Raw genomic sequence first — 9,695 nt, 5'->3', positions numbered from 1 at the left:
GCGGCCCGGAAGGAGGCCTGCAGCTGTGAGTGGGCGAAGGGGACCACAGAGGGAAGTTGGCATGCGGGAAGGCACAGTGTAGGCGGAGGCAAGGGCAGAGCTGTGGGTGGGCTGTGCTCAGGAGGTGAATAGGTGAACCCGGCTCAGCTAAGAGCACGCTTGGCCCAGACTCCTCACCAAGGAAAGCATATTGGATAACATTGGCTTAATTGATCTCATAGAAACAGCATCGTGGGAGCCTGGAATTAGAGCGAGATGCTGTGCAAGGCCTTGCAGCTCCTCCCGTGCCACCTGCAGACGGAGATTGAGGCCAAGAGAGGGGAAGAGGTTAGTCTGAGTGGCACAGAATGTCTTCGTCCTGATGGTCAGTTACAGGCAGTCTCTCTATAAATAAATCCAAGTATTCAGACTTTGTTTTTAACTTTTAAAAGTATGATGATTGACACAAAAGAAGTTTAGAAAGGAAAGAAAAAAATCATCCAATAGCCCACTTATGATCATCTCATGCTTTTGTTTTCAGCCTTAAAAATATTTTTATGGCCCTGGCCGGTTTGGCTCAGTGGATGGAGCATCGGCCTGCAGACCCAAGGGTCCCAGGTTCGGTTCCGGTCAAGGGCATGTACCTTGGTTGCGGGCACACACCCAGTGGGGAGTGTGCAGGAGGCAGCTGATCGATGTTTCTCTCTCATCGATGTTTCTAACTCTCTACCCCTCTCCCTTCCTCTCTGTAAAAAAATCAATAAAAGATCCATTTTTAAAAATATTTTTATGGATCTGCAATCTTTAAAGAGAAAATTCTGCTTTCTCATCTAATAGTGTGATATTTTTCTCACTCTAATCATCAGAGCTATTACAAAAAACCCCACAAACCTCATACTTTGGACAGTAAATCAATGTTCAAAAGGACACAGACTTGAACTCATGAAATGTGACCAGCCTGAACTTAGTTAAGGCTTTCTTGAGGGCAACTTCATGTCTGTCTAGTGTCCCTCTTGTCCTATTGGGAAGGACCATATTTTGCAAAAAGATAATTTGAAGCCAAAATGAGAAGCAGGACTGGGTAGGAAACTGCCTGGGCTTGCCTAGAACCCCAGACATTACCGATGTTTATGGTCTGCAGGAACAGTGGTTCTCATCTATGATGCACATTGGAATCACTCGGGGACTTTAAAAAATATTATGCCTAGACCCGAAGCCCAGAGGTCCTGATTTCATTGTTCTGGGATGGGACCCTGGTATAGGCATTTTCCCAAAAAAACTTTCCAGGATTCTAATATGCAGCCACAATGGGGAACACTGATGTAACAAACCAAATCCTAGAAAGATCCTCACCACATGTCACATAGAGGATTTAGAACTTTATCCTATAACAGAGTAGAGACTTCTGTCATTTGTATATGTGACAGCTACAATTTACATAGAACATACTTAACATTGTTTGGCAAAATGGGGCTCAGAATAATGCTTGTTTGATGGGAAGGGAATGAAGGTGATCAGAGGGAGGTCTGCGAGTGTGTTTTGAAAGAGAGAGCCAGGACATAGAAGATGTATTCCTGGCCCACAAGAGGGCTTTGATGGCTCTCTGATTCTGAGGCTCATCGGTATTAAAAGACCTGGGTTGGCATTGCCCAGTGAACTATTTCCGCAGTGTCCATCTCAGCTGGACCTGTCGTGGATGCCTGGGTGTCCTTCATGTCCCTCGTGAACTAGATTCCTCCAGCCCAGAGCCTGCAGAACCTTCCAGGGAACTGGGGTAGTGTGCTGTTGGCACCAACAGCTCGGGCCCACAGTGTCTGTCTGTGGTCAGTGAGCAAGGACTGATGGTCACCTCTGACTTTCATATCTCTTCAGTTTAGCTTTTAAAAATCATCTCAAAGGTTTTCCTTCTCTCTGGTTTGGAAAGCTTTGCCACGTCTGATTGGGCATATTCAACATTGCTAATCAATACGGTGTGCTCTGGGCTTCTTAGATTCTCTGTGTCTTCAGGCTGCCTGTCTGCCTTGAGGGAACCAAGAAGGAAAAGGAAATCAATTAAATTCAGCAAACGTTGTCTGAGCATCTACTCAGTGTCATGAACTGTGGTTGGCAGCAGAGCCTCATAGACAAGTGAGGCCAAATCTTTGCCCTCCCTAATTAAGTCGTGTGTCAGACTGTGACAGGTTTCATCTCTGATAGACATGGAGGCAATTTATTTATTCCTAGGGCTCAGGGGTCTCTGCACTGAGGAGTGTGTATTTGAGCTGCACCTAGAACGAAGTTGCTCTAGAAATCTACTATCGTATAACAAGCCACTCCAAAACTTAGTGGCTTAAAACAACAATTGATCATTTCTCTCAGTTCTGTGGGTTGACTAGACCCTCCAGGAAGTTCTCACTTGAGGTTTCCTATGGGGTCATCCAAAGGCTCAGCTGGGCTCGGTATTCAAGCTTCATCACTCCCCCGTGGCACCTGGTCTGGGATGGTGGGAAGAGCCTGGGCTGACAGGGTATCTCTCTTTTATATTGTTGCTGGAATGTTTTACAACAAACCCCAGATCTCCTATCACTTCATTCACCCTTTTACATATAACAAACATTGTATTTAAAACATTTCTTACATCATCTCAGTGTAATTACGGAGCCAATTTAATTAGAGACTTCAGTCTTTGGAAGTCTCTGATTCCAGTCCACAGTCGAGTTTGCCCAGTTGTATAAAAGCTGACTTGTCCAATCCAGGATCCAAAGTGCATCCGTGCATTGCATTGGGTTTTTATGTCTTCAGAGTCTCTTAATCTGAAACAGTTCCTTGTCCCTCTTTTCAAAGCCATTGAATTATTGAAAAAGTGAAATGAATCAGTTGCTCAGCAGAATGAGTCACATTCTGAATTTGTCTGGTTGCTTCCTCACAGTGTCACTGAACTTGTTTCTCTAGCCCTTAAAATTTCTTTAACTGGAGATTAATTTGAAAGGCCTGATTAGGATCAATCTTTGTGGGGGCAAGCACAGTTCATAGGGTGTACTTTGTGCTTTGGGTAAAGCTTTGTGCTTCAGGTGGCCATGGTTGCAACCTTGCTGCTTATTAGAATCAGCTGTGGCACTTAAAAAAAATCTCTGTGACAAGGCTGAACCCCAGACCTTTCAAATCATAATTGTGAGGATGGGTCCCAGGCACAGTATTTGTTAAGGCTCACCAGGTGAGTCCCATGTGCATGTGAGGTGCCATCCACTGTATGTCTCATCTCATCGAGGTGTCCATACATTGGTAATCCCATTCTCACTGATCTCACCTATTCATGGTGATCTCGTTAATGGAACAGTGGTGGTCAGGTGGTGGCAGCCTTGTCTCTCCGTGTGAAGTTTTCCATTAACATATTGTCTGATCGCTTTCTCCACTGATGATTTCACCTGAACCATAGGGGATTGCAAAAAGATGATTTTCTAATTCTACATTCCATTCACATTTTTTAAAGCTAGCATTATCTATAAAAAAGAAATTTCCCATACCCCCCTGGGCTATGTGGTTACCTCAAAACACAATCCAACTAAAGCAAGATACATGATTATTTTCATCAGGAAGAATGGTCACATCTTTTTCTGAGACCATTTGAAGGAGATGAAGGCTGAAGAGGCAAGCATCCTTTGAGGTGAAGGTCAGAAGAGAGGGCTGGGAATTCACTATCGTGGGAGGCAGGAAGTGAATAGAAGTCTGGAGTATGTGCTGCTGGGAGTGTGGCAGGAAGTTAATTATCAAGGATAGGAATGCCCAGTAGTCAAGGGATTAGAGTGTGGATTTGAGTTGGAACCAGTGGTGGCAAATTCCTACAGCCAAGTTCAGCAGCAGGAAAGGATTCACCCCTGTCTGGCCAGCATTGGAGTTGGCAAGGTGGGTCCTGAAGGATAAGGGGTGAGGGAATCAGGGTGCAGGCAAGACCATCACTACAGGAACATCATAATTTGTGTGTGTGTATGTATCGCTTCCCCTGCCTGGACCTCACATTTCTTGGCCAACTCCTGGTTATCCTTCAGGCCTCATGCCATATGCTACCTCATCCAGAGCCACCCCTGACTTTCCAGCTGATAAAGCCCCTGTCTGACTGAGGAGCCTTTTTTTCTGCTCCCACAGCTCCCTACATTGTCCCATCACAGCTCATATCAGCAGCACTGCAAGTGTTTATTTGGTTGTGTCCCTTGTTGGACTGTAAGTTCTAGCTGAAGTCTGCAGAGATGTGATGTGGGCTGTGCAGATGGCACTGTTGAGAAGTCGCCGTGGTACCAGAAGGACAACTTGTAAACCCCAGACATCATTATTGATCTTGTAGCTGAGGTGGCATCACACACAGAAACTCATGCTTTCACACTTTAAAACAGGGGTAGGATTGTCTAGCCCCTTCTGGAGTTTCAAACATCTGGGGAATAAAACCCTGCTGTGGTCTGAATGGTCGTGTCCCCCACACCCCAATCATATGTTGACATCTCAGGGCCTGGTGTAATAGTATTGGGAAGTGGGGCCTTTGGAAGGTGCTTAGGTGGAGCCCCCCAAATGTGATTTATGCCCTTATAAAAGAGACCCCACAATGAGAAGTCTGAATCCAGAAGAAGGCACTCACTCAGCCATGTTGTCACTTCATCTTAGACTTCCAGCCTCCAGAACCGTAAGAGATAAACTTCTATTGTATATAAGCTACCCAGTCCATGGTATTTCATTAAAGCGGCCCTTACTAAGACCCAGGAGGACCTATGATCTGTTCCCTCTGTCCCTCTCACTCACCCTGCTCCAGCTACAATGGTGCCTTGCTCTCTCTCCAGTACTACACACAGGAGCCACCACCTGCTGCTCCCCCCGCTTAGAACCTCCTTCCCACAGATATCAGCCCATCTCCCCCACTTCATCAAGTCTCTTCTCCAAAGCTATATTCTCCTTCCTGACCACATCGCCTCTCTTCTTCACAGCACCTACCACCACTGTGTCACATCCTTAGTTTCTCTTTGCTTACATTCTGTCTCCCTGCTAGAACGTAGCTGCCGTGATGGTGGGACTTGTTCTTGCTCACCACTGGCTTCAGGCACTGAGAACAGTGCCTGATTTGAAGTAGATGTCCAACATTTATTGTATTTTATTTTTTGCATATGCCTAGGCACTTGGGAATGGGGTTTATGCTTGTCTGCATCTGCTGTACCCCCTGCCCCTCACAGGATGAGGCACTAAGCCCCAAACGGAGAGGCAGGGTTAGGGCTGGAAGCAACACCAACCATCCTCTGCACAGAGAAAAGAGCCCAAGGCATGTCATGGGTGTATTGAAAACAAAACAAAAAAAACAGGAGGCATGAGATGCCTGTGAGCTTCGGAAAGTGCTATTACTCAAGGGCAGCGGATGAGATGCATCCTCTCAGCCAGCACATGGAGCCCTGCTGTGGTCTAGATCCTGAGCTGAGCCCAAGCACAGACTCACCTGGAGGAAGACATAACCCTCTCCTCAAGGAAACCACAGAATAGAGGGGGCTCCAAGAAATTAGCAAGTAACAGGAGGGGTGACTGGTGCTGGAGGCTGGAGGGTACAGTGGTTAGGATGAGGCATTTGAAGCCTAAGAGACTCAGATTCTCACTCTGCTGCACACAAGCAAATTTCTTATTTTTTTTAAAAAAATATATTTTATTGATTTTTTACAGAGAGAAAGGGAGAGAGACAGAGAGTCAGAAACATCGATGAGAGAGAAACATCGATCAGCCACCTCCCGCACTTCTTCTACTGGGGATGTGCTCGCAACCCAGGCAAATGCCCTTGACCGGAACTGAACCTGGGACCCTTCAGTCCGCAGGCTAACGCTCTATCCACTGGCCAAACCGGTTTCAGCGCAAATTACTTCTTTATGTCTTGGTTTCCCCATCTGTGAAATGGAGATAATGATAATGCCTATCTCGCCCTGGATGGTGTGGCCCAGTTGGTTGGAGTGTCGTCCCGTATACCAAAAGGTTGTGGGTTTGATTCCAGGTCAGGGCATATGAGTTTGATACACAGTCAGGGCACATACTGAAGGCACCCTGCATCAATGTTTCTCTCTCTCTCCCCCTCTCTAAAATTAATAAGCATATATATCCTCAGGTGAGGATTAAAAATAATAATAATAATGCCTATCTCATAGAATTGTGAAGATTAAATGAGTGTGGGTATGTATGTGTATATATTTATATACACATATACAGTAGTCCTCCTTTATCTATGGAGGGAAATGTTCCAAGACCCTCAGTGGGTACCTGAAACCACAGACAGTGCCAAACCCTACCACATACACTCTGTTTTTTCCTATACATTCGTAACCTTGACAAAATTTAATTTATAAATTAGGCACAGTAAGAGATGAGCAAAACTAATAAACATAGAACAATTATAACAAAATACTATAATTAAAATTAAATGAATGTGATGTCTCAAAATATCTTATTGTACTGTACTCACATTTTCATTTCAAGAAAGCACTTTAAGGTTTCTCTTTGGCGTATCCGAATTGCCACAGCATCAGTGCTCTTGCACTTTGGGGCCATTATTAAGTAAAATAGGGGTACCTGAACACAGGCACTGCAATACTGTGGCAGGCGGTCTGATAACCGAGACAGCGACTACATGACTCCAGGTGGATATGCTGACCAGAGGGATGATTCATGTTCCGGGTGGGATGGTGGGAGATTTCATCACACTACTCAGAACAATGTGCAACTTAAAACTTGTGAATTGTTTATTTCTGGAATTTTCTATTTAATATTTCAGACTACGGTTGATTAACGGTAACAAACCATGGAAAGTGAAACTGCGGATAAGAGGACTACTGTATATCTTAGAATAGTGATTGACGCATAGCAAAAACTATATAAATGTCGGCTATCACTTATTATTATTGTGGGAGACCTGTATACGGAGATAATGAGATCACAAAGTGAGGAGGGCCAATGCTCCCTGGGATGTGGGAAGAGACAGAAAAGGCTCAGAGAGTGGGCTGTGGAGATGCAGCAGGAAAGGTGAGTGAACTGGCCACCTGGGGGAGGGGCGCTGTGAAGGAGTAGGGTTTTCAGAGCACTTGCTGGTATGGGAACATCAGTTCTGAGGAGACATGGGTGAGATAAAATTTACTGGCAGGAGCAGAAAGTCTGACTGAGCCCTAGCCGGTTTGGCTTAGTGGATAGAGCATCAGCCTGTGGACTGAAGGGTCCCCAGCTCAATTCTGGTTAAGGGCATGTACCTTGGTTACAGGCTGGACTCCTGGCTCTTGTCAGGCCCGTGCAGGAGGCAACTAATCTATGTGTCTCTTTCACATTGATGTTTCTGTCTCTCCTCCTTCTCCCTTCCACTCTCTCTAAAAATCAATGGAAAAATATCCTCTGGTGAGAATTGATCAAAAAAGAAGGAAGAGGAGGAGGAGGAGGAGGTGGGAAAGGGAAGAGGAAGGGGAAGAGGAAGGGGAAGGGGAAGGGGAAAGGGAAAGACTGGTGGGAAGCAAGAGTGCCGGACTTAGTGACAGCCTCAAGGAGGCCTCCCTTTGGGGTCCTGCTTGCAGCTTCCAGCCTGTCCAGGGCAGTGGCCACAGGATGGCTCCATGTCTCCAGAATAAGCCAGGACCATGTACAGGCTGATTGTGTGTGTGTGTGTGTGTGTGTGTGTGTTTTAAAGAAGGAAATACGATTTGCTGGTGCTGGAAAAGACATTAATTTTGTTATGTGGGCAGCATGAGTCATCCAGGAACAAAGTGAGAAACGTAAGTGCACTTTCCACAGCCTCTGTGTGTCACTCTGGGCCTGCCCTGGGCTGATCATCACTTCAGGCAGCTCAGATCCCCCGCCCCATGGGCTGTCCAGTATTAGCCTGGCCCCTTTGAGCTGCAGAAACCCAGTCCCAGACCTTCTGGGTCTATGCCAAACCTAAGGCTGTTCGCTAGCCCAAAAAGAGATGGAAAAAACACCTGCCTCCTTCTGCTCTGGGTTGGGGTTCTTCTCATATGACCTTGGGTAATTCCCACGATTCCTCAGCTCATTAGACTTCTCATCTGAAAATGGGGTGCAGGGCCCCACATCAGATGAGGATAAATGTGACAGCACAATCAGGACATATACCTACAAGGATGGGCTCTGTACACCTTAGTTCTGCCCCTCCCAGCAGGTGGAGAGCTCAAAGACAGTGTCTCTTCTGCTGTCCTTCCCTGAAGCTCCCAGCCCAGCCCCTTCCCCTCTGAACCTCCGTAAAGTGTCTGTAAGAAGAGGCACTCCACTGAGTTATTATCTTCCAGCACTGATAGTCTAAAACTATAGGACTGAGGCAAGAACACATTTGCCTTGAGGTAACATAAGGGTTGTGTTTGTGCCTGACTAGTTAGAGAGTTGAATGGGTCATTAATGGTGCATAATGGAGTAATAGCTCCCAGCAGGTGCTAAATCAATCTGGTGTTGGTTCCAATGGACAGGCAGTACTATTTGGATGGACAGTGTGGTTCTTTATTTAGGGTTGAATCACAGGGGTAGGGGGCAGGGAGGGTGCTGAAGACAGAAAGGAGAAGGGCCCTTCCCCAAGCTTGGCTGAGGCTTCATCAGCCCCTGTGGGAAGAAGAGGGGAGGGTAGCAACTGGGACTGAGAGCAGGCTGTGTATACTCAGAAGCAGGGAGGCAGGAGGAATGACCTAACCTGAGAGCTGCCTAAAATATCATCCTTCTCTCAGGCCCTGGTCAAATCCAGCCCCCTCTAAGAAGTACACAGCCTGGCCTTTTGGAACAAACAAGGGTTTTGAACTAAGACTCTTGTCCTGATTCCATTTCTCACTGGCTGTGTAAACTTGGCCAAGTTATTGCTCCTTTAACTTGTAAAAGCACGGTAATAGCAATTCTATTCCTCACAGAGTTGTGTGTATTAATTGAGATAAGGGAAGTACCTTGCACATAGTAGCTACTCAACAAATGGCAACTGTATGCAGCCTCTCTAGAGCCCCTCTGGTTTGATAATCTCTTCTCAATTTACATAGCAGTTGCTCTGTGCCACCTGAGAAGTTCAGGACTGTTCATGGATCTGCCTTCTTCTAGTGAATTCTGAAGTTCTCTGGAGTGAGGACTGCTTCAAATCCATATCTGATTCCTAGTGTGCCTGGCACAGAGTAGGTGTTCAATTAAAGCATCTGGACTCAAATGGAAGATGAACTCCCAAAGAAGAAATCGCATTTCTCTCCTTGCAGCCTTCCTCATCAGCCTAGCTTCCTGGCTCCTACCGGCCAGCCAGGTGCCAGTAAGCACATGAGTGTGCAAGCCTGGCCCGTGGCACTGACTACCTAAAATATCAAAACTGGGGACAAAACTGGGCAGTGGGAGAGAGGCAGCCCAGGCACGACATGCCCAGGGGCCCATCTTCTGTCTATTTGGCAGTATAGCCCGAGGTAAAATAATCTGCCAGCCAGACCCTGTTCAGGCCACCATGGATGTTCTCATCATTTGTAATAGAAGCCTCCAGCAGAACATCACAGTTAATTGCAAAGAAGGATGAGTCACGCTAAGCTGCCTGAGAGGAAAGGGCACCCATGAAAGGACAAAAAGCCAGCCAGAAGGCTGTGGAAGGCCAGCTCTGGTGCAGAGTCACAGGGCTTTCGGGGAGCAGGAAAGGGAACCATAACCTACCTGCTCTGCCCCCATGATGTGTCACGGACTATGCATAGGTGATCAATCATTCTTCACATATCTCACATTATTAT

This window comes from Myotis davidii, unplaced genomic scaffold (assembly GCF_000327345.1).
Source record: "Myotis davidii unplaced genomic scaffold, ASM32734v1 scaffold1252, whole genome shotgun sequence".
Lineage (NCBI taxonomy): Eukaryota > Metazoa > Chordata > Mammalia > Chiroptera > Vespertilionidae > Myotis > Myotis davidii.
The sequence above is the reverse complement of the archived record's forward strand: the minus strand, read 5'-3'. Positions refer to the sequence as shown.